Source organism: Athene cunicularia, assembly GCF_003259725.1.
Source record: "Athene cunicularia isolate RWA chromosome 7 unlocalized genomic scaffold, athCun1 chr7_part1, whole genome shotgun sequence".
Taxonomy (NCBI): domain Eukaryota; kingdom Metazoa; phylum Chordata; class Aves; order Strigiformes; family Strigidae; genus Athene; species Athene cunicularia.
This window is the reverse complement of record NW_020799107.1, coordinates 4,821,246-4,847,001: the sequence shown is the minus strand read 5'-3', so window position 1 is coordinate 4,847,001 and position 25,756 is coordinate 4,821,246. Positions and strand designations below refer to the sequence as shown.

At 36.7% G+C, this 25,756-nt stretch overlaps 1 protein-coding gene across 2 annotated transcripts in view; it reads right to left on the bottom strand.

Annotated features, from left to right (window-relative positions):
- CALCRL (calcitonin receptor like receptor) overlaps positions 1–25,756 on the bottom strand; it is a 64,186-nt gene that overhangs the window by 38,106 nt on the left and 324 nt on the right. The window contains exon 1 of one of the 2 annotated variants that reach the window (XM_026852796.1): positions 25,062–25,135. The exons of the other annotated variant lie outside the window; for it this stretch is intronic. The gene's annotated coding sequence lies outside the window, so the exon portion shown is untranslated. Of the gene's footprint in view, positions 1–25,061; positions 25,136–25,756 lie in introns of those variants that run through there. 2 annotated transcript variants of the gene reach the window in all.

Sequence of the window (25,756 nt, the reverse complement as noted above, 5' to 3'; positions counted from 1 at the left end):
CTGTGCTAAATTATCAAAACTACTAATCCGTTCTGTAGCAAAAGCCAAGAATAAGCAGCAGCCAAAACCAGCCTTTTGAATTCTAGTGGTCTGAAGCTTGTCTCCTTTGCTTTTAATTAGCTACAGATATTTCCCATCTTTCCTATGTTTTTTCATCTGTTATATTCCTAAAATGGCATTTTAGCAGCAAATGTTTTAAATTGGGCTCACACAGAGTATGCCAGCCATAAAAGAGCTTGCGAGACTCAAGAAAGTTAAAAACCAGAAGTAGTTAATCTCAATGGTATGGAAATAAATTGTCTTCTATATATTTTTTTAAAATCTACAGCTGCATACCGATATATGCATATCTTCTTGAGACCCACACAGACACAGGTCTTGACTTCCAAGACCTCCAAGGGCCTACACTCAGGTCAGTGAAGAGCCAAGACTTGCTCTTGAAGTCTTGAGCAACTTCAAATGAGAAAAGAATGGATGGACAGACGCAAAAGATGAAAAAGATTAAAACCACAATAATGTTAAGGCTCTTATCTTAACACAACCAGAGCTTTTCTTTTTATACGTAACTCTCCTTCTCACAGACTAGCTGCAGAAATCAACCTAAGCCACAAAGCAGGCAGTGATGAAAGGTTTTATCTTCTCCCTACATCTCCTTCAAGATATGGACCATCATATTGCTACAGCCAATGATATTTTACATTAACATCATTTTCCGTCAATCTGAGTGAACATGAACATTGATAAATTGAGAAAAGTATCATCCATCAATGTTTCAAAGTCTTCTAAATAGGAATTCCCTTCAGCTTCATCCACACCCTACCACACCCATGGGAATACTGACATACGCACAACTCTGACACAGACTGAAGCATCCAGGAGTGAAGAAACACTTGTTTTCTTCAAGTTACTGTCAGTTTAAAAATTAGTTACAGTATCATAGCAATTAACTAAACATCTTAACAAAATGAGAAGAGGAAGGAAACAGCTACCAAGTGACTACACTAACCTCTCTTACGGTATTCGCCCTATGCATTCTTCAGTCTGATTGGAAAGCGTACATGGAGAACACAAAACAACTGGCACCAGTACAAACACGAGAGTCTCAAACTTTTCTTGTGTTATATACAATGCCTCAAAAGGCACTGATGACTGTTTGGACACCTAAAGCCATATTCAACCAACACGAACAGATTTATGTAGTGAGTTTTATCAATTATTCTTGACAATGTGCACCTACTTCTAAAAGAATAATTCCTCTTCTACATGAGGACAGTCTTTTAGTTTGAATGAAAACTATCTAAGTAGAAATCTTTAGCACCAAATAATACATTTGTATATCTTTTCTGAAATACCACGTAGGTAAAATTTCTTCCACCTGAAATTGTATACATCAGTCCTTACCCGAAAGTAAGAAACTAACCCTTTTCTAATTTTCAAATATGTCCATCAACTGTCTCTTGTTTTTTTTTTTTTTTTTTTTTAAAATATCAGAGATTAACAGTTTCTGAAAACTGGATGGGCCAAGGTCTAACTGGACTAATATTTCAGTTAAGATCCCATTACATTTTCATGCTGTTAATAGAAAAGTGATTTTGTACCATTGAAAAATTCTACTTACAGAGCTTATGCTGCTGTGAAAGATGTTAAAAGTTTGAAATAGCAAAAGCAGTCGGTGGGTCATCTAGCGATTTAGTCGGCATGCAATTTGTAAACTACACACATATTTGATGGTTGAGCACTGCACTATTTCACATCCTCTGAACGAGAACTGCAAGGACGACCATTACTAGGGTTTCGATGTTGCATAAGCATTGCATATTAGTCTTTTTACAATGCACTCCATCTGTTTCACATAGCTGTATGGTAACACTGCAGCAGAATGAAATGTATCATTGCACATTATCACATAAAATCCTCTGCTCTTTGTGAAGCAGAGATTTTACAGACAGTGCCAGCTGCAATCTGTAGGAAGCAGTGTGAATGTTTCCATGAATTCAGTTAAAGATCATATGCTCAGGGTGTGGCCATGGGAAAGACTAGTGTATCTTACACACAGTCCCTGAAGTCCAATTAGTGTTCCTTTAATTACAAACAGACTTTTCCATATCCTTTTGCAGTATTCCACCCTGACTTACCTGAAAGCAAACCAAAATAAAATATTAACTACGAACATTCAAAATATTACATAAACTGGACATAAAAATCACTGCCTTGATAAATTCGAGTCTCACTTGGACAAGGTACTTCATGAAGATGAAATATTACATACCAAATGTAATAAAACATTACAAGCACTATAGCTACAGCAGAAGAACGACAATCAAGCACAGCTATTCTGGTCATAAACTACGTATAAATGTTATTTATATGTAATTTACACATTTAAGCACACTATCTCCCCTCCAAATGTAAAAATAATAGTAACATAAAGGCAGAAACATGTAACGGAAAATCTAAGTTAAAGCTTGTCAAAATGGCAAGCAACTGAAAATTTCCACTGCAAGCATGGAAAATATTTGGTGGCTTTAATATAGGTGTCCATATTTTCTGCACACTCACATCCCACACTTATTTTCCTAGAGGAAAAAAAAAAAAACCCACAGAATTTTCATACTGATTTCACACTCCATTAAAAAAAAAAAAAAATCTCTGGTGGAAACAAAATGCATGGAATTTGATGGGAAGCTTTGATAAGGATAACATCTACCAAAATGAAGTTAAAACATATTCCACTGAGTTTGTAATTCTGCAGACTGGTTCCTGCCATTGCTCTGCCAGTGTCTCAGGTGCAGCTCCAGTACTCACACGCACTAGCTTTGCTAACTGACTTTTAACAGCAAAGCTTGCACATCAGATGTTCAGGCATTACTTACCTCAGACTGAGGTACCAAAAGTCACTATGAAAAAAACCCAATCACCTCCCCATGTCTTTTTTGATTCTTTCCTGTACCTTTTAACTTAAACAGACACCTTAAAAGGCTCATCCATTCCATGCACATGCATTTTATCCAGAGAGTCTAGACTTGAACCCCTTAACCGTTACCCTCTCAAAGCTGTATTTGTGTATCCTGTTCCACAGAGCATGCAAAACTTCAAATCCATCTTGCTGAGAAATTTTGTTCACAGCTGCTTGCTTGGCAGGGATTTGGTTGGGGGGAGGGGAGGGGGGGAGGAGGCGAGAGACAATTTTCCAAGCAATGGGGGAAAACAGTAAAAAACTTTCATCATCAATGGCCTTGACATTGCTGGAGCCAAAGGAAACAACATCACCCAACCGATTCCATGCGAGGGAACCATTCAGAAATAAACAAAAAATCTCCTGCATTTATTTCTATCGAGGTAGCTTATGCCAAGCTTCCTTTGGCGAAATCCAGATTTCTCCTGCATTGGCTTCCTCCTGCTGTTGATAGAGCAGGATATTTGGTGAAACACTGCAAGTAATGAATGTGATATTCTGAATTAATCAGCATATATGGTGGAGAGAGAAGTCTGTTCTCTTCTGAAGCTGTAAGGACAGATTTTTTTATTTTTTTTTTTCCCTAAGGAACTATCAAATACTTTATTGGTAAGATATGTAAATGGGTCAAGAGCAGACATATCATTTCTGTACTAATTCTTAACTACATGAAAGTCTTGCTGGCAAATGAATTCCATAACAGGTACATGTCTTACTGACCCTGTAAGTAATTTAATATAAGGAAAAGTGCTTGGCTATTGCTACAAGTCTACACCACACAAAGAATAGGTGATGTTTCATGAGCTAAGTTCTCATTGCCCTAACATCTCCAGGTTTCTCAAAAGAAATAAAAATTCGTAGGAGTAAAATGTGGTTGGTTTCCTTCCCACCTAGTAAATAAATTTCCCTGTCTCAGTAGAGTATTAGAAAACAACTACTGCACTAGCATATTTAAAAAAAAAAAAAAAAAAAAAAAAAAAAAAAAAAAAAAATCACAAAATCATCTTTATACTTCACTTTCTTTTGCAACATCCCAAATCTTTACTGACTGAGCACTGCTAAACAGTTGTTGCACATCATTCTAAAACTAATGGCATTTTAATGATAGCATTAATTATTCTGGATATCATATAAAGATTTTATAGACTAGGAGGCAAAGTACTTTTTGCTTTGTCTAAGAGAGGTATAAAATAGATTAGATACAGACCCCAGTCAAGAGGGACACTGACAACTTGAGCTATATTTGGTTTGTCCTATTCTAAAAGACATCATCTCCCAGACATAAATTCAGTAAGATGTTGAGGTATCAGTGAGCATCATTTGCACTACCAGTCTAAGTAAATTAATTCCCATGTCGTTGCTATCAGACAACTTCTAACTCTGAAGTCATTATCCACCCTCAGTCAGCCCCATTACACCACTTTACAAGGCTAAAGAAGAGAGAAATAAACCTCTGATTTTAGGGAACAGAGAACCTTAAATCTGAAGTGGCCATCACTGAGAGATCTGAACTCTGAACCTCACTTGGCTGGTCATCTCTGAGGGTCAGACATTACAAGGAGGATGACCCTAAAACATCTGTTGAAAATCAGACTACCAAACTGATGGGAAATTCAGACTAGTCCAAATGCAGGAGCCAAATCAGCTACTGAAACTATATAGTGCTACCAACTATAGAATGATTACACTGTGAAGAAAATGGGTTCCATTCTAAAAATCAAGAAACAAGTAATAAAACCCCTTCAATGTAGTTTTTCCTTTAAGGATACAGAGAAGCACCGAGAAATAACATAAAGGGAAGATGAGAGTAAGATAATTAAAAATACTGATCTTGAATCAAAGAGCTGACAGTCAGTTGCTATCAAGGAAGACAGTAAGGGTTTTGTGAAAGAATTCTTAAGCAATGTCTGGCTCTTAAAGACATACCTATTGTCAGAGGTATTTTAACCAGCTTAAATGTCTGACAGACAGTGCTGAAAAATCTAAACGTCTTTCAACTGCTAATTCTTTGCGGAGAGAATACCAAAGTGTAGTGTTTAGAATCAGTCTAATTTGGTTTACTGTTGTTGAGAGGCCTACAAAGACCTGCAGGTAAATTTTGAAGGATATAAGAAAAAACCCCCTGATGTGTCCAAGAAAAATAAATACACAGAATTTAAGTGATTTGCCTATCACCACATTTCGTGTTGTGTCACATCTGAGGTTTAAATATTCACTCAGCAATTAGCAATGGATTTACCATTCGTTTCTGTAGGGATTGTCAAAGGTACTGCAAAAAGAGAGTAAAAGTCCTTGGGCTAACTAAGAGAAAACCCGGAGAAATGAAGAGTCAGGAAAATATAACACAATATTTCTGCTAATAAATTATCAGTCATTTATTTTCTACACCAATATTTCATCTGTAACTGTATTTACCTTTTCATAAGATGGTATTAGACCAAAAATCTGTTCTCAGACATTAATGTCTGTGGTATTGCTAGGGACACTTCAGATGCCGAGTTTAAAGGAACATTTCCTACAACAAATTCCCAGTATTAAAAGTTGAGTGAAACAACCTACCTTAATATTAACTTTGCCCTTAAGAAACACAAAGTAGGCTCTTCCTGTACAGTGAAGAGAAGATACAATCATCACCCTAAAGCGACCTCCTCCACCCAGCTCTATCTCTTTCTAATCTCTTGCTACCTATTTCAAGCACTCACCCTACAGATCGAGTTGTATATGGTAGCATTGTGGATGTGAGCTTTTTCAGCCATCTTAATAATGACTGACATGATGTGGCCCAATAACCAAAGATACTATACCCTCATATTGTGTACTACTTGCAATTTTCAATGGATAACTCAAGACTACCTACTATGTAGTAAAGTATAGTGAAACACTAGTGTTGTGTTCCACTAAATAAGTTACCTGCAAGCATTAATAAAGGTGACTTAATACCCGATTTTAACAATCTGGCAAACAGTCATTTTCGTGATTTCTTCATTTCTCCCCTAAAGCCCTAAGAAGAATTAGAAATCTATTCCTAGACGCATAATCACAAAGGCATCACAGCTGTTAATCAAGCCATCATGACCAACGAGAATCCTGAATGCACCTCCACAGCACCCCAGACAAAATAAAAGCACCTGAAATATATTGGTTTAAATACTTACTGATTTTTAAATTAATCACCTTATGACGGCAGCCAAACTCATTTTCTCATTATTATTGTTATAAATTATACAAATATAGTGTCACAATGAACTACAGTGAATAAGTAGTCTGACCTGTTAAAAATGTGTCAGAGGACAAGAACATCAAGAAAGGACAGGAACCATAAGAAAATTATTACTTTAAAAAGGATACATTCCTAGATTAAAAATACAAAAAAATATTACAATGTAAAATAGAATACAATTTACATTAAAATAGCATGCATAATATATGTAAGAGCTTGACATCCATGTTACACCACAGGAGATTCAAAAAATAGAATCTGATAATTATCATTACTGAATATCGATTTTTAAAAGCTGCAGACATAAAATTCAAGTCTTTGTTTAGATTTTAAGCACTCTCTCAGACTAAAAGTGATTTTGAACAACTCTACAGTCTTTTTAGTCCGGGAAATTTATTCAGTGGTCGGAATACACCAAGGATTTCTCAAATCTCTGCACTCAGAGCAAAACAATAGAACTGAAAGGGTGTTAACTTCAGGAGCTAATTATAGCTTTTTAAGTACCAGCACCAATAACAATTCTACTGTCCCAAAAATACCCTGGGGACATTCACAACACGTGCTGGTGCAGTGGAAACGGACCTGCCTAGCTAAGGATGATCATCCTTTCATTTTTAACTCATCTTTTACAATAGCAAAAGGTGAACACCACGTATGAATATTGCAGAAAGTGCAAAACCATTAGAAATAAAACCACTGTCTCTCATTTTGATTTTTCTAGAAACTGCCAGTAGCAGAATCAGTCCCTAAGTATTAAGTCCATTTATATCATGATCGCAACCTGCAAACACACAGATGGCACCACCTACATCCTGCACCTTGCCAGTGCTGCTCCTCACGTGTATAGGTAGTGAGAGAGATCAAGACCAAATGCTAAATTCACTTGCCCGACCACAGGCTCCTCGTGCCCTTCGAGATGCCCTGAGGCTGTAAGAGACATTTGCCAAGCCCTGGCCGCAGCGTCCCTGGGGCATCCTGTGTGGAGGCAGCCAGGCCTGGTGGGCTTCCCAGGCAGCAGCAGATGCCTGCGTACTGGGTAACCACATCCCACCCCAAACATGGAACGCTGCAAATCCTTCCCCTATTAACGGCTTCTCTATAAACAACTTAGCTGAAGGAGCTGGAAGAGAAAAAAAAACAAAACAAAAACATACCAAACCCACACCAAGAAAACAAAATGAAAAATTGATGAAGAATAAAAAAAATACACAGCCTGTTTATGTTTTGGGTTTCCTAGCAGTTTCACTAGTCACTAAGTCATGACACATGATATGCCCAGAGTAGAATCAAACAACTCAAAGAAAAGAAGGACATGTGAAAAGGGGGTCACACTTAAAGACTGGACCACCTCCAAAGACTGCAAAGAAGGGGCAAATTGGTAAGCAAAATTTTCAGAGAAAGCCCAAGAAAAGGCAGAAGACGACTAAGAAGATTTTGGGCGAGATCCCAACAAAGAGCTGAAACATCATCGCGGCATGGCTGTCAGAACCCAGCAGACAGCTGGAGGAACGCTGCAAACGCAACATGTGCGGTTTTCCAGCAACTGTAATCTATTACAGTCACTAGGGCAGATGAGTATTGTCCGCTGTGTTTAATTTGTCCTGTTTACACAGGCTTTTTTTTTTTTTTAAACAACGTATACCCAAAACATGGACAAATGCAGAAATACAGAGTCATTTTTGCAGGAAACAGCTCCTCCCAGAGTTTAAGCAACCAAAAGATTCAAATGATCTTGAAATACAGAGAGGAGGTGAAGGAAGGTGTGGTATCCTTTCACAACAAAGATTATTTTTACTTAAGGATCATTGTCTGTTGAGCTTAGACTCTTGCTTCTGTGATTGTAATTGACACTGCTGGGCTTTGCCAATCAGTCCTAAAAAAGGCAGCTCTGAAGGTATAATCTTATAAAAGCAGTACGCCATCACCCTTCTCCACTTTTCAATAGAGCTCAAAAGAAATATATCTTTTAGACACAATATTTTATGAAGAAATACGTATTTAAGGAGTGCCATGCTTTGCTGAAATAAGATCAGGCTATAAATCTAGATATTCCCCTGGACAATTTGTGCGTTCTCTCAGATAATGTATTTTTACCACGTAAGTAAGAGCTGAAAGAACCAAACAGATCCACCATGAAAAGAAAAAAAAAAAAAAAAAAAAAAAAAAAAAAAAAAAAAAAAAAAAAAAGCATCCGCATTGCTGCATTAGGTCTAAGTTTTGCTCAAGGTCTCTTCCATGGACCTTTGGTGACTGTTCAGCTGGAAATTAAGGGCCCAAGAGAATTTTTTTTTTTTAAAGCAGTAAGGGATATCCTGAGTCTCAGCCAGCAGCCTAACAATGCAGCTTCCAACAGCCAAAACTGTGCAAATTGTGTTAGGAACATCACTCATTACTACACTGTGTGCTTATGGAGTCTTCATATAACTGTATTTTAACTATTAAAAGTGTTTTATTTCTGAAAGATGCTATGCTTTTAATAGGTTCCTACTCTATAGAAATCAAACTTTTTATTTCTCAATATATTCAGGTAGCCAGCTTTGAAAGCTATACTGTGTAATTCTAATGTATTTCTTGGGAACAAAAAATTAGGCTGTGAAAAATCTATCCTATACTTCACTTTCATATCACTTGCATCTCACACCTGACCAGTATAATACGGAATTTTCTTTATGATAACATGTTCTAGGAGAAAAAAATTTTTAACCCCCCCAAACTAAACTGAAATTTAAAAAAAACCCCTGTTTTATATTAAATTCTCATAGCAAATCTATGTATCTTTACTCTTTTCTACCACAAAATACCTCAAGTGCTTTTCTCTAAGCAACATCCTTTTTCTCCTAACAGGACTGTGACATAGGTGGAGCTGATCACTGTGGGATTGTATTTGCTTCTTGGCAAAAGTTTTTATGACGTACTTGCTGCTACATCCTAAGGTTTGTTAGCACTCCCTGTCCTAGCTGCATCTACCACATCCCATAGGGATAACTGAGGCATTATTGCAGAAAGCTATCATCTGAGCTATGGATTTCAGAATTTTAATCTTCAGAGCCACGCTTTTGAGGAAATAGCTTCATTCCAAGGGATGCAATGCTTCAGTAACTTTCAGTGTTACTTGCACATTATTTCTTGTTTGTACTAAAAACCATGGAAGTAAGAAAGCAGAACTTCTTAAGTTGTAAAAATCTACAGTTACTAAAGGCAAGTCTTAACACTCTTAGCACAATTTATCTCCCATGCAACTGTTAAAGAGCTATGAGCTGTGTAGAACTGTGAAAATCTGTTTCTAAATCCTGTCATTTTTTTGATACATCCAACAGTTAATTTGGATTGGGGTCTTTTGATTTAACTGCAGAGACAGACTTGTTGAGACAACTACAAATGTGAGTCTTCACACATTTATCATTCTCTCTCTGCTACTTCTGTCCTCACAGCTAGATTTGACATTGGGAATTGGACTACTTAATGTAATTTCTTCAGTGTTACTCCCTTTAAGTGCTTCTGTGGCTTGTCAGCTATCTTGGCCCAGGAGATGCCTGTGTGTGATCATGACTCTTCTCTGAAAAGCTTCTTCATTACTGGAACTGTGATTTCATTTCTTCTGTTCTTCTCCATGCTCCTTGGCCCTTACGCCATCATGAGAAAGTCACTGAAATGTTACTGCCTTGTTGAGGGTGTCAGAAATTATTCAAATGCAGAATGCTTTATGCTCACACTGTTAATCTAATTCTCTTCCCATGTTATGTAGAAGAAGCAAGCCTAGAGCAGCTGGTGAGTACTGATCCTATCCTCAATAATGCTAGATGCTCAAATGGTCTTTGTGCACACGTTGCATGACCATTCTTGGAGAACAGAAGTCGTAGTCATAACAAGCATACTGCCTAACTGGCAAACATGAATTTTGTCACTATGACAAATACCATTTATGAGCAAGTAAAGTTTAGAAAAGTAAAAAAGAGAATTAGGGAGCTGTTGTTGATCAAGGCTTTAAACAAAACACAAGCATGCCTTCCTTTCTGTGCTAATTCTAGGAGGAGAAGGAAGTCAACACAATTAATGGCTGATAATTATAAAAATACTGTGTTACTTTATATAGCCCAGCGTATAGCTTGCATAAACACTAAAGATCTTTCATTCAACTGCTTTCCAGTCACTAGCTTTTTTAAAAGTCTGGATAATATTATACTATCTTTGTTAGTTAAATTTATAGTTAGATAAAGGTACATGAGTTTCAGAGGAGTAAGTAGTTCCCAAGACTATCAAGGAGAAATTAATTTTTCTTTATGCAAAGCACTGCAAAAATAAATTCAGTTTCTTAAGGTGAATTTTTTTTTTCATTTCAGGAAGCACCATGCACAGGGTACAGACAGAAGTCAAAAGAAGGGATACTAAAGCTCACTTGCCTAGGTTTTATTCAAGATGGTAAATCCTCCATTTTGAGTCTAAAGGTTCCAGTTCAATTATACCTGTGAAACAGCATTAACTATTCTAAAATAAATGCAAAGCATGAATTGTGTTACAAAAATATAATATCCCTGTGATATTCCAATCCTTGAAAACAACATGTCACTGCTAACAAATCAGAAACATCTGTTTTCACAGCATTAATTGGCTTTATGAGCAATTTGTTGTTGGCCAAACTTTTAAAACCTTAAGAAAAAGAAATCATCAGGATTGGAGAGAAGGTGATGGTGGGAAAGAGAGAGCTTAATCCCAGTATCTGTAAACAAACTTGTGCATTTTCTTTAGTTTACTGGAGATGTGGCATGTTTGTCAGTTTTACATTTCCTAAACTACAGCTAGAGGTGCAAGGTACAAATACGTATGGAACATGATATGAATATATGGTATGATTATATATAGACCGTCAGCACCTTGAAACTGCTTAAACCAGAAAATTTCTGGTCCTTGTATTATAAAAGTTAGAAAAGACGGCCAGTTAGAATTTGTAAAAACTAAGCTACGTACTCAGGTGCCGTAGCCAGGAGCCAATTCACAAATTAAGAGCAAAGGAAAACAAAATCAAGTTTATGAGCAAGTATAAGCACATACCTAAACCATCTCAGACTTGAGAACAGGCTATTAGTAGCAAGTTCTCTCTGACCTGACTTATTTTGGAGGCACGTGGTTTCCATTATGCTGTTTTTATTGAAGCAGATCTGCACATTAAGTGGACAGAAAAATTCTGTACAAATTTATACTAGGTGGGGTGGGAGGGTGCTGAGGCTGAAGCCCAAGGATGAGGAATTGAGGAGCAAATTCAATTTATCAAATAAGTAGCAGCATAGTTGGATAAGCTACATAGCCTTCCGTATACTCAATGCTCTTCCAAGCGCAAGCAAGTTCCTCCATATTATGAACAGAGTGCACACAGGCATAGTCATTTAATAAGTACAATTTTGAAACTAAACTCATTAATGGTCGCTGAATTGAGAGGGATACAAAGATGCTAGCACAGGTCTGCTCAGTGCAAATAACACCAACAGTCTATCAAGAGCTGGATTTCCCCCTCCTTATTCACAATGAATATATTTTCATAAGTCTCTCACCTAATAGAGGAATCTTATGAACATTATTCCTATATGCATATATTTCCTCAGAGCAGCTGCAACTGTACGGAGGTGCTAGAGAAGTACATTTTCCCCAGGAAAATACATGTAACTAAATACTATTAAATTCTAAAAGAGCACCCTAATACATTCTGTAGTCCTAAATAGTGCTGATCAATGATTTTTGCCTCACATTCACCACAAATTTTTTCCTCCTAAAATGCAAATTAATTTAAGCTTATGTGATCATCAAACTGTATTTTAGGAGACTATGAATCTAATATGGACTAATATCATAAATAAAATTTAAACCACACATATCTTACTAGTTTACCTGTTACAGAATCAAGGAACTATAAATAGGAGTCACCACTGCATAATATATATTTGTCCATATAGGTAATGTATGTCAAATGTGTTTTTCTTTGAATGATTATGTTTACCAATTCATATCAGTGAAAGATGAGAAACATTTCCAGTGAGCTCAATCCTACTTCCCTGAGAAAAAACAAAACAAAACAAAACAATAACAAGAAACAGCACCAGCTGCTTGGCAGGACTCTGCTAGAATGATAACATGGTCTCTGAGTGTTCTTGTTCAAGAAATGGAATTAATTACTGGTGAATGCTAACACAGCAATAGCACTGACAACTGCATTACCTATACTGTCTAGCAAACAACGTGTTTGCTCATAGTGGCCACTGCTTTAATACAGAGCTTTTCCAAAATTATTTTTAATGTATTGTACTTCTAGAGTAATATTTGAACAAAGTGGTCAACTGTGTCTAAATCTATTAGACGTTTACATTTAGCAAAGATTTGTTGCTAAGAAGAATTTGATATAGCAATAGCATGCAGACTCATTATTAAATCTACCTGAAACTAAACGCAGAAAAAAAATTTTCTTAAATAATATCTATCCGCTAACTTGGGTTAATCTTCAGTAGTCATAATTAGAAAATTAGTATGAACAGGTTCTATGGTTCATTCTGCAAAATTTTCATCACCCTACACTTTAACAGATTGTTGTTCATAAAAAATGACACTTATTTCTAAGAGAATGTGGAATGATCAATCTGAATAAAAAACCCTAAGAGAAGGGGACAAAGGAAGTTCTTACACACCTGAGAAGGCAAGAATAAAAGCAAAGAGCTAGAGTTATGCAAAAATCTTTACATGAAAAGTGACAAAGGAAAAACTGCAACCAAAAAAAAAAAAACCCAAACCAAACCAAACCAAACCCAATAAAACCCCACACCAAAAAAACTCAACCACAAGCTCTGCTGTAATTGTGTGATTGTATAAGTATCTACGCTTTTTTGGATAATGTTCCAGATTTGTTGGTCTGGAAATTTGGACAGGAATCTCATGAGAACAGGCTTTTCTGATGATATTTTAGATACTCCCAGGTTATAAGCCTGCCAGAAATAATGCAAGAGCAGCCTTTTTCCATAGTATTTTGGTACTTCGATTCCAACTCCAGCAAAAGAGTAGGAACTGCAGAGGCGTGTGAACTTTAAAGAGAGAGTGATCAGTAATAAAACTCTCTTTCCCCATCCCTCACCAATGTGCAATACATTACAGCATGAATTTTGGGGAAGACACAAGAGGACTCTGATGTCATTTGAACCACTTCACCCTTTTCTAGTTTTGAAAAAAGTATTAGTTGGTGCTATTTAAAACAAACACCTGACAGGAGTCACAACTTTATTCAGTGTGTTACCAACTGGTTTTCTAATAAAGATCAAGGATTTCTGTCTTGAGCACAGTGTTGTGACTTCATACACAGGATTCCTGCAGCTTACAGATATAGCTGGTAAATAAAACCGGATGTTGCAAAGGTTACCTTCCTCACACAAAACAAGGAAAATAGTTAATTCGTTGAAAGACTGTGAAAAGGAATCTTCTATTGCTAATAATGATACATGCTGCTACATTTTGGAAGTTAAGAAAACCAACAAACAAACTAACAACTCTTATTTTGTGTTAGTTGTCCCTTAACACCAGCTACAATAATAGTTACATTCCTGCAAAGGATCACATAACTAGAATTTCCACATGCGTATCTTGCGCTTCTTTGAAAGAGATGCAACTTAGGAACAGATGTTTTGATAGCCATGCTCTCATGCAATCACCATAAAGTCAGTCAAAAGGTATACTGGGGAAACAAAGTTTCTGGCTCAACCGCCCTTTGTATTATCCATATAGGTTTGTTGAGCAAGGATTATTCTATGCTTTGGTTTATTACAACAGGTTATATGGGGAAAACACAATTAAGTTCTTCCAGAGGGTTGCAGAGAAGTAGGAATCCTTCTCCTAAAGATCTGGGGATACAGACAGCTTTGGAAAGACTCTCAGAGCACAGAAAAGATATAAAGCAAAGATATATTTGGTTGCTCCACAGAGACTATGCTAGATGAAAAGAGAGTCAATAGGATCACGTGGAACACAAAGGAAATGAGAATGAAAATAATTACACTTGATTTTTTTTTTTTTTTCTGTTTTTAGCTAGCAAACAAGGTCTAGATACTGGCATATTCACAGGCACAACACTGTTTTCTCTTTGAAAGCTAAGGTTCTCTAACAGAGGGGCAGGAAAGGCAGTCGAATCTCTTCAAACAAACAGCAGTTGCTTGATAACTTGGTGACCTTCCTGTTAAGCCCAAAGGGCCACAAACACATAGAATCCATATGACCCGTGACATCTTCAAACAGTGGAAGTTGTTAACCAAGTGCCCAATGTCAGGAAACAACTGTCTGTCTGTGACAAGCTGAGTTCATCCCTCTCTATGGGACTGGAACTAATTTATTTTCTAATAGAGTATGGTTACAATCTCACGAGAGAGTCAAGAGAAAAGATTTTCGCAATCAGTTGCAGGTTACCCCACTGGAAAACCAGCCGATTAAAAAAAACTATCACATGAAATCCTTTTGACTTGTTCAAAGCTATAAGCATTTAAGTGCTCGCTTTAAAAAGTTACAAATGGATTCTGGAAATCCACATGTATTTCTTGGAGCTATTTTAGTTCAAAAACTGCTTACATACATGCACATAAGATCATGTGGTGTTTTAGGACAAATACATTAACTATTGTGCTGTAGTTAATGTGACACAAATACTGTTGATTTGCATTAATTAGTTGCCTTATTTTTACATTAAGCAGTGCATGCTCCCCTTCCTATACCAAGAGATATATTAATGATCTTTGTTAAATGGATAAAAATTACATTAGGTGTGGAAAATAATTACTGAGCACCCTCTACGTCTCACCTTTCAAAAGGAGTGGTTGTGTGTACCCAGTGGACAGAAGACATTTTCTCCAACACATACTTTCTCTTCAGTACTTTCTTGCTGGTCACTAGTTTTGGTTTTTTTTGGTTGTTTTTTTTTTTTTTTTCCCCCCCACTTACAACTCCCTTTAAATTGTTGCTGGTTTTGCACACCTTGTTTTGTTCTCTGTGTATCATCCATATAGTTTCACTAAGTATGTAGAAATGTGAGATATACTAGTGACTTCAAGGATTTTGTAGAGTTGGAGACTCAAATGCCAAATGGAGTCAGAGGGCTGAAGAAAAACAGTTGGTCTCTAACACTTCCAGTGAGCCATTTGTCGAACTGGACAAAAACCGTACAATTTGGAAAAGCTTTTGATGAGTAGCATTAACTCAAATCTCATCCACTGACACTTCATGACAGTTAATATGTTTCTTATTCTGCAAGAACAAGACTCACATGTATATTCCTGTAGTGGATGATTCCCCCACCCCCCTTGTCCCTGCATGTGAAAGAAGGCAGCACTGAGACATGCTGTAGGATATTCAGCTGCCAGACTTCCTCCTCACAGTTCTGCTAACCTCAATACTGACCTACAGTACCCTTAGTTTTCCATTCCTTAGGCTCTATTACACAAATATAGCCCAGTATTCAAAATTAGGCTGTTTATTCCAAGAACACAAACAAGACTACGTCTAAGAAAATTATGTGTCTTGATTAAAGATTGAGACATTTTCATACAATGCTGAAAACATATGCAGTTTTCACCAGCATCCCAAATCCCTGTGGATTGGTTTCTAGTCTATTCTACTAACTCCTGGATCTCAAACCCGAATTCAGGTCTTCCCAAATTTGACTGAATCCTCTTCCTTGAACTCCTTATTTCACATTAGCTGAAAACTTTCTTAAATGTTAGCAATTGTGCTCATTAGTGGGTGTCCTTCAGTTAGAAAACCATTAATTTAATCACAGAAACAGTCCACAGTTGCTTCAGAGGCCCACTAGGTGCGATTTCTTATCCTCACCTTTTACATCAAATTGACCCTTTGGATTCCAAGCGTTGGAAATGATGGAAAAAATACTCTGTATGTCAAAAAGCAGCACTGTGAAAAAGCCATTTTCTTTTTCAAACTTCAAAAGCAATTTTTTTTTTTTAAATGACCTGTCAAGACTTTCAAATTCAACAGCCCATCATAAGCTTCTATGACTTAATTTTGCTAAGTATGCTAGAGCTTATTTGTAGTTTGATAGTGAAAAATTTCCTGGCTCTTTTTCTCATTACTGTTGATGATAAATAAATAGTGAATAGTTACAAAATACATAAATCTATTATAAATATTGTAAAGCAGCTTTCCACAGAACTATTAGATGAAGTTTATATTTCATCAAATAGAAAACAGTCAGTTTGTAGCCTTACAACACTAATAATAGGGTGCTGACAAATGAAGCAAGCTGGTAAATACGAAGCTTGTTCATAACAAGATTGCACAAGAAAATATACTGTAATGACCCTGTCTTGAACATCCTGTAATAGCCCATTGTTCCTCTCTATTACTCTCATTCAGCAATTTTTCTTAATAGCGGATGCAGGGCAGCAAAGGAACCAATGTAATGTGGGACTGCACGTGCACAAATCAGGGCACATAACAGAGGTGAGAAAAAGACCCTGGCACACCTAGAGAAGTTTTGAGTGGGCTGTTAACTGGATGTGAAGCCTTACAAAACAACCCCACATCTTTGCATAACTTGAATAAGACAAATAAAAATATTTACCTATAAATGCCGGAATGATTTGTAAACACTCGAAAGACAGAAGAATCATTTTACCTGTGAAAGGGCAACAAATGACAAGAATGGGAATGAAAAAGGAAAAATCAGAGGTTTAAATTCTGAGAGATGATGGAGTCTTACAGTCAGTACATTTAAAGTTAGCATGATAGCAGAAATAGGAAGAATCCTTCCTTTGCACAGATGAAGAAGAGATGTGGTAATAATCACCTTCCATGTGTGACAACTAAATGTTTCACTTTCACTCTGTATGACAAATAATGAACTAACCTATCACTGCAGCTACTGGTATTTTAACTAGATCATATACTGAAACTCAGCATCTGCTTTTGTTGATAAATTAAAATACCGAATAGACAATTAATTTAGCAACCCTACTGTGAATTCATGTCATACACATAACTGCAGAAACAGATTTCTCACCATCTAAAGGAATCTTCCAGTTTAGCCAACTGACTATGTATGTAAAGAAATGGCTTTTGACTGACCACAGGATACCTGACTCAGTTTTGTCTCTGCGATCAGAAGGTCATGCTAAAGACAACATCATTCTATTTACTGATTTGTTCACAGTTTACTTTCCTATGGGAAATATATTTTGAGGTTCAGCTCTTTTTTCTTTTTGCATTTGTCATTCCTTCCATCATTTTATCTTCCTTGCTTCTCTGCTTCCAGACTTCATGCTTTTAATGTTACTTAGTACTTAAGGAAGAAGCAGTTGGACAACTGTCCAGTTTAACAACTGTAAATGTTTAAAAATATAAAAACTTGGAAATCTAAGAAACACAATGGCTAAAGAAATTGTAAAAAATAAAATAAAATAAACGAAACCTCTGGTTTAAGAAGTCCCACATTCCTGCATGGTATAATGCTATTTTTGAACACTTTGGTTTGGCAAATGTGTATCCCCTGATGAAGCTGAGTTATCACAGATAACTGTCTATCACGCCAGTCTGTCTTCATTTAACAAAACATCTTTCAACAATATCTTTTCTCCCCTTGCCTAGTCTGACTTAGAAAACTTATTGCAATTGGTCCCACCATCTGCTTTGAATCTGGGCTCTTTTGATGCCAACTTCACCCTAACCTTACACACTTAATCTTACGGATGGCAGTGTACATTGACATGCTCTGGTGCCCCAGTGCCCCTGCACAGAGAGCGCAAGTATTTTGCCATCCTTCCAACAAACCTGAATTACTGCCATGTCCTTCACTGAGCTGTAATGTGACTCTAGGAAAAGCTTAGCATGTCAGCAGACTATTTTATCTCTGTAGCTCTAAATAAAAAGTGTCCAGTTAAAATACATGGGCTGAATTCTACCCTTGGATCTCACACATAGTTTTTAGAAGAGGGATCTCCTCTAGAGAAGAAACTCTACTTGTACAATCACTTCTGAAATAATTGGGAGGGGGGGGAGGAAAAAAACCCTTAGGCCCAGCAGCTATGCCAGAGGTTCATGCTAAAAGCTTATACCTAGTTTCCTAGAAACTCCGAAAATTCTGAGATTGTGCATCCACCATGAGGTGTAAGGGGCCATAAAGTTCTTGTAAAACCATGCTGCAGCCTCCATAATCAATCCAAGAATGACATTATCAAGGTTTGAAGACTGCTCAGATCACCTCCTTTAGTCAGAAATTAAGCATTTCCAGTACAAGAAACTAAACATAAATTTAAATGAATATAAATGAATAACCAATTATTTTACTCAAGACAGAACTGTTCTTCCAATTACAACCATTACTCTTGATTTATATAAAACCTATATTGTGATAGCAAATAGAAATGAACAAATTTTCTATTTCTACTTTGCTCACTATTGTGTAATTTGTGTTAATGTTAATTACACTTATGACATAACACACAGAATATGACAGAAGGGATGCAATCTTTCAGATCTCCCTTAGTAAAAACTGATGGAGTATGAGATTCCCCAGCTCCATGGGGTAAAGAGGACACTGCAATATCAGAGTTTAACTTGATGGGAGTTCTTACTCTATTTTGCGTATTGGTTTGGAAAGTTAGTCTTCTCTGGGATTCTAATTTTCCCTGTTTGTTTTCAGCAGAAAGGCTTTTATTTCCTGATGCACATACATGATTAATCGATTAGAAACATTTTTCTTTTAAATCTCTCTTTAGACACTTCTTCCAAAACAGAGAAAGAAAAAAAAATTAAAAATCAACAAACCAAAAACCAAAGAACAAAAGAAACAACAGGAACCACCACCCCCCACCCCCCCAACCCCACACTATCACTGGCATGCACATAACCACAAGAAAGGCTACAATTTAGTTCAGTGTTTAAGTGCACACTTTGTGTTAAGCATATGCTTTTTCCGATTGCTGCTAGCTATGTAGAAAAAAAACCCACAATCCTGGTGGCCTTCTTTCAATGTTATGATGTAATAAACGACACATTTAATAAGAAATGAAGAACACAGAATGGTGGCCATGCAGAGAGTACTTGCATAGCACTCAGGAAAGAGCCTTAATTTTGGCTTTCCTGAACTTGTTTAAACTAACTTTTTCCCGACTAAATACTAAATCAATTTATAAGAGGTTCCCGATCTTGATGCTCTGTTACGGTACACACATCTGTTGTTCCTCTTTAAGGAGGATGACTATGAATTTCAATATATAGTCATTTATGGAAAGGGTTCTCACCCCCACCTTTCCCTTCCAAGAAACTAGATGTGTGAACACCAGACATTTCTCTTTGAGAGGAAGGATAAGGCAGAGGTTAATTTCATCTGCATGAGCCAGTGTAGGATAAGCTTTTAGAAATATTGTCAAGCCACATTCTTAATGCCTGGCAAAGTGACTCATTCAGAGTCATCACAGGAAAGGAAGTTGAATTAAAAAACGGAACAGGATGGAGGCTTAAACAGGAGAAAGAAGTGAGAGAAAGGAAACTGGATTGTTCAGAGTGGCCTGAGGTTAAAAGTTCTATAATGAGATTATTATTATTATTTTTTTTAAGTAAAATATACACATGTAAAATATATATTCATACATACATTTATGCATATGTAAAAATACATGTATGTCTGCATGTATTTATAAAAACCCACTTCCTTCTATTTGAAAAGAGACTTGTAGTTGTGGACTGCCTTTGAAAGCTACCTGCTGAGGTGTTTGTTTCAGTACAAGCTGGCATTAACATGGTTCGGGAAATAAACAAGAATCCCTACTAGAAACCCCCAAATTTTAAACAATTACGCTCCAATTCCACACAATACGGAACCCACAGAATATGGAGTTATACACTCATGTACAATTCCACCAGAATGCAACAAGCACATTGTTATACCATTCTCTGAAGTAACACTGTGCAATAAACAAGACTTTTTTTTCTATTTTTTTTTTCCCCAAAAAGCACAGCTTGTACTTTCTTGTACTAACAGCTCGGGGCAACGTGAAACATTTTCTCCAAATATTTTTTACTGTGAAACCCATCATGTCACCTATCATGTCAAAAATATCACGATAGCCCCCTATCATGTCAATTTTAGCTAATTCAAACAGAAAACAATGTGTAAACAGTTTCATTAAATATGTTCACTGGCAGCAGCCCACTGCAGAGCACCTCCTTGGATTCATCATAACTGAAAACACATTACTTGTGCAACTAGAATTTCCATTGACAAAAAGAATAATTTTGGTTCCTAGAGAAGCTGACAAAAGCATTTCTAATATCATAAAGGCAATATTTAACTGTTTCCCAGCTCTTTATGTTTCAAAACTGACACCTGTGAGTAAAACTTCTCATTGTATACTCTTAATACTAACTATTGTGTCATTTTTCATGTTCAAAGGGATACACGGAAAGACAAATACACCCACTCAATCATGTTATTAAAAAATTAAAGTTAATAATTAAGAAGGCATGCATGGAAAAAAAATATCCTGGAAAAATGTATTAGAATAAATACTTTTAAATTTTACATGTCCTCTCCCAAACAAATTTATCTCAGTTTGTGAAATATTCCTTATTTAATCCCCAGAGTGACACCTGCTGGATTTCCCTAACAGGAACAAAAGAGCCAATATCCCCATTATACAGAACATTTCAGGATAATACTTGCAAAAATGTGGCCTTTTAGTAATCAAAGTTTACACAGTATCATTTTTTTGTATCCATTTAGGGCAGTAAATACATACATAGATGCAACCACAGAGGAAAGAAGTATGATGTCCGAAGCTCTTGTTCATTTTTGAAATGTGTATTTTAAAATTTCTGTCCAGGAAGGATTATATATTGGGAGACAAACTATATTCATTTATGATAAAATTAATACGAAAAATATTTTAAAGCCTGAAACAACTGAGTTTTGTTATAACAAATTTGTTCTCGGTACATCTTTTGCTTTATTTTAATGAAGCTCTATCAGCATTAGCAAATTTCGAATAATACTAAGTTTATTAAAATTAATTTCCAAGATTTTACCACCGTAATGGGGAAGGAAAAAAGTGAGGGAAAAATCTAAATGGTCATACAAAGAGCGATACTTTATGCCCATACGAGCATCAAGGTTGTGCAGCTTCCAAGCTGAGAATTATCAAAGAACATGTGGAAAAGATGATATAGATTTTAGGAACTAAAAAGATATTCAGCTTAAACACAGCTGATGGCATACAACAGTATACGAGGTAGGTGCTTTGAACATAATAATAGTTTTAAGAAAATCACTTATGACTGTGTTTCGCTCCTTGTCCTTGGTGTTATAAGAGAAGTCAGACTGGTACAGGCTTCATTAAACAAAACTCTGTCACTAATTTTGTTTAGAATGTTTTTTAAATAAGGCCTGCATGATCCAGGCATAAATCCAGAAATACAACATTGGTTTATTTTGCTAAAATTCAATTAGCATCTTAATGGTCAGCTACAGCCTAATAGTGGCCAAAACTGTCAGAAAAGTCTTGGGTGACATCTATGCTATAATTAAAAGGTAACAGCTTCAGAGACACATGCAAATTTACACCAGTTGAGAATCTGTTTTCTCTTCTTGAAGCGAGTACACTGATTCTCTCATGGAAAGTCTTTTTTAAATGCATTACATTCAGTTAAGTGCATTTCAAATGCATCTTTCCAAGGAAAAGCAACGCTAAATAAATCACTTCTGTTCTTTTGGACAGCGTATACTGCAGCAGTGATTGAAAGTGTTTGCACAGAACTGGGACAGAAAAAGAATGGCTTTGCTGGGAAAATGTAAACAGTATAGCAAGCTTGGGAGGCTAAGGCAGATACGCATGAGAGAGAACTGTGAAGCCAAGACTTAGAAAATGCAAAAGTTTAGCCTTCCAGTTTTGCCCAGATTCTAAAACAGGACAAAAAGAAAAAGTGTTTCTAAAAACAAATGGAAACAAAAAAAAAATAACGGCTCCAATGGAAAAAAATTAGTAAGAAGATCTTATATTGTACTGCACTGGCTGTGGAATTCTCCCTTAAGATAACAGGTAAGTAAATAGGCCAATTTCTGCTGCTCTTTGTGCAAGCGTATTACACTGAAAACATCAGAATTGCCAACGTGAGTACAAAAAAGAAAAAAAATGTGCTGTGCACAGCCATGGAAAGCTTTCTCCTTTTTCTTTTAAATATTAAAAGGAAACAAGATTCAAATGTGTTCAATTTAAAATATTAACATACATGACTCACAGTTTTCTAAACAAAGGGTGAGGTTTAGGACTAATTTACTTCGAAAATCTCTTTTAAAACGTACATGTTCTCTCTTTAGTCGATACATTAGGAATAATAAAAGTCAGCATGATGCCAACCCGCATATACTGTACATATGTACATAGAAATATTATATATATTATTACATGTCTAATACACATAAACACATACACAAAACCACTTCCAGATTTATTTTACTGATTAAGAGTTATTTGTTTGTCAACTCACATCTGTTTTGGTAATAGAAGTATTCATTCCTTCCTTGACACAGTGGTATCAAAGATATAGTTAATTCCAGAGCTCTGACAATTTGCTACACCAAAGACTGAAAATATGTCCCAGTAACAGAACAGTTACACGAGCACCTAAGAGACTGTTTTCTATAAGTGTAAAGCTTAACCAAGGAAACTACTACATATGAAAGCCAATGACATAGCTTTTAGAACAGAGGTGACTGTAACACTGAGGTAATGCCAATATTGTGTACATGCTCTATAGGAGTGACAGCTAATCAGAAGCACAAAAGGAATTTTGCTAGATCAAGAACACTGTAAACACATTGGGAGCAGATGGGAACTACTTCTTAAAGAGAAATTATACTTTGTATTCCTAACTGTAGACTTGGACTTCTCACTGGAGAAATTCCTTCAAACGCTTTCATAAATAGCCTACGCTGTGTTCAGTATTTACTATAGAAGTGACGAGATATATACTTTTTAAATATCACCGTAAACATGTTAGTATTAAAAACATATTGATAGCAATAGTTTCTTCCACATGGCTGTGGACTGGTTTGAACCTTTTATTGGTATGATTTTGTGGACTCCTGTGGGCTCAATCCTACCCAGCTCTTGCACATGCTAGGAATGCTATTCAAAGCAGCTGAATAACTCAAACACAGAGAATATAGAACTACATTAGTAATTATATTGGTGGCAAAGGAAATGTATTAGTGTGCTTTCTTCCTTCAGTTTTGTTCTTAATTGTATCCTAGTCTAAATCTGGATTGCAATGCCCAGACAGCCCACAGAGCAATACTGTGTTCCAGAGTAGGTCTCTTTATTTAGACATTAGTTGCCAAGAATGAGACACACAGGTTTGTGTTTAACTTGAGCATTCAAATAGAAGTTATCAAAATAATGAAGTAATAGAATAATGGAAAATAATAAAAGTAATAGAAGTTATCAGAAGACGGCTGCCAACAGACTTCAGAATGCAAGAGACTGGATGGGTGATGTATGTATAATTCCTTCAACAGAAAAATACATTTGTGATATCTTGCCCTTTGACAGTCAGTGGAAAAATTCCCACTGGCTCTCAGTGGGCCAGTATTTCAAAGAGTTGTGTTGTATCACGAAAAGCCTATTCAAAGGGACAAACACTACATTTCTTAATCCAGAGCAAGACTCCAACTGATCAGGAATTCAGAGTACAATAACATTTGAAGTTGACAGTACATATATCATGCAATTCTTGAACTTGCAGTGCATGTCATGTATTCAGGTACTTAATTTTGTCCACTAATAGTGCAGTCACGCTGTTATACATCACTATCCTGCCAGTGTCTTTTCTTAATCTGCAAATAATGTAGATTCTGTCATTAAACCTGCAAACACATATGTACCTGACACTTCCTATGTGGGCAGTCCCACCACAACCTAAACCAGTTACTTGAGAAGAGCATAAAATAACAATCTAAATCATATAGCTGAAATACTTCTGAAGTCCGTTGTTCCTACTGTACTGATCATTAAAACAACATCAACACTTTTTATCTGGTGTCACCTTGTTCGATTTAGTGTCACCAAGTGCCTTTTGTGCTGAGGACTTTGAAGTCGGATAAAGACGTTGGAATTGTTCCTATACGCAGTGAAGCCTGTGAGAGTTTGAGCAGACTTACACAAGTAAATACCGCGAAAATACAGATCACTATTTTTCATTGTGAATTTCAGACAGTATTGCAGCATGTGTACTTTGAAAGAGCACACATGGGTTTAGATCTGGTCTTATTCATATTTATCCAGATCTAGTGTGACCGTTAAAAGGACCTCAGATTCAGCACAACAGTCAGGCATTTAGCACATCACTGATCTGAACGGGTTTAAACTTATTAGTGCAAATGAATGACAATATCCCCAGTATGTACAATATGACTGGAAAGACTCTGCATTGTCACAACTGTAAGAGCAGCAAACTCTGGCCCCAGGATACCTGACATAAATTTATGAAGGTAGAGAGCAAAAAACCTCAGCTATTATTATTATTTAAATCTCGGCCCCTATAAAACGTACAGATGACTAAATGAATCATTGTAGATCATACCCAAGCGTGATTTATAGGCTATACTTTTTCTTAACTATCCCTTTGGAAACAAGATTTCTTTTCCTCATTCTACAGACCCATTGCTTCCACACAAAAGCAAATGCCTAGAGGTAGCAATCTCATGCAACCGTATTTGTAAAAACGGGGGATATCGCATCTGTTTTGGCAAACTGAAGAAGTGGCAAGACTCTTAACCGTCCCTCAGCTGATACTGTCACAGAATCACGCACTTTCCGCTGTTCAATAGTTTCTCAAGGAAATGAAATAGCAGCCAATTACCTTTCAATAAATCAGTTCGGCGTTTGCGGGAAAAATGTCAAACAGTAACAGCCCGGCACGCGTAGGAGCTTCAAACTCGAGCTTTTTCTCAAGGAAACAGAAAGTCCAAACAAAACAGAAGCTTTATCTTCTTAGTTGTGGAATTGCAATACAAAACCTAACTATGAACTAACTCAAGTATGACCTCTTCCCGGTACAATAGCGTCAATGAGATTAAAGGAATACTCGGTAAGAAAATCTACACCACTTTGTCACCTAATTCAGCCTCTCTTGGAAGAGCTCCAGTTGTATTGAATTAGTCTTAAGGACCCTTTTCAAACCAATGAGCCTCTAATTCTCTCCAGATGCAACGACAGGAATTTGGTTAGCAAATATGAGAGGTTTGAGACCGAATCCTTTATGTGCCGATTAGGGTATTTTTACCTCCCTTTCCATTTATCGGTGATTACTTCCTCAAGGGTATATAACAACGACACCACCTATAAAATCAACTCAACGTTTCGCTTACTAAAAATAAAGGAAGCTTTCCCTCAGGCATGCCCCTTGTCCCTGCAGGTTACATCCCCCACGCCGGGGTTAAGGCACACACGCCTATGACTCTCCGTGCTCCCGGAGGGCACGAAACCAACCCGCCGCTCTCCGGTGAGAGCACGCGGCAGCCCGGACTCACCACGCTGAGCCTGTCTCTTATACAC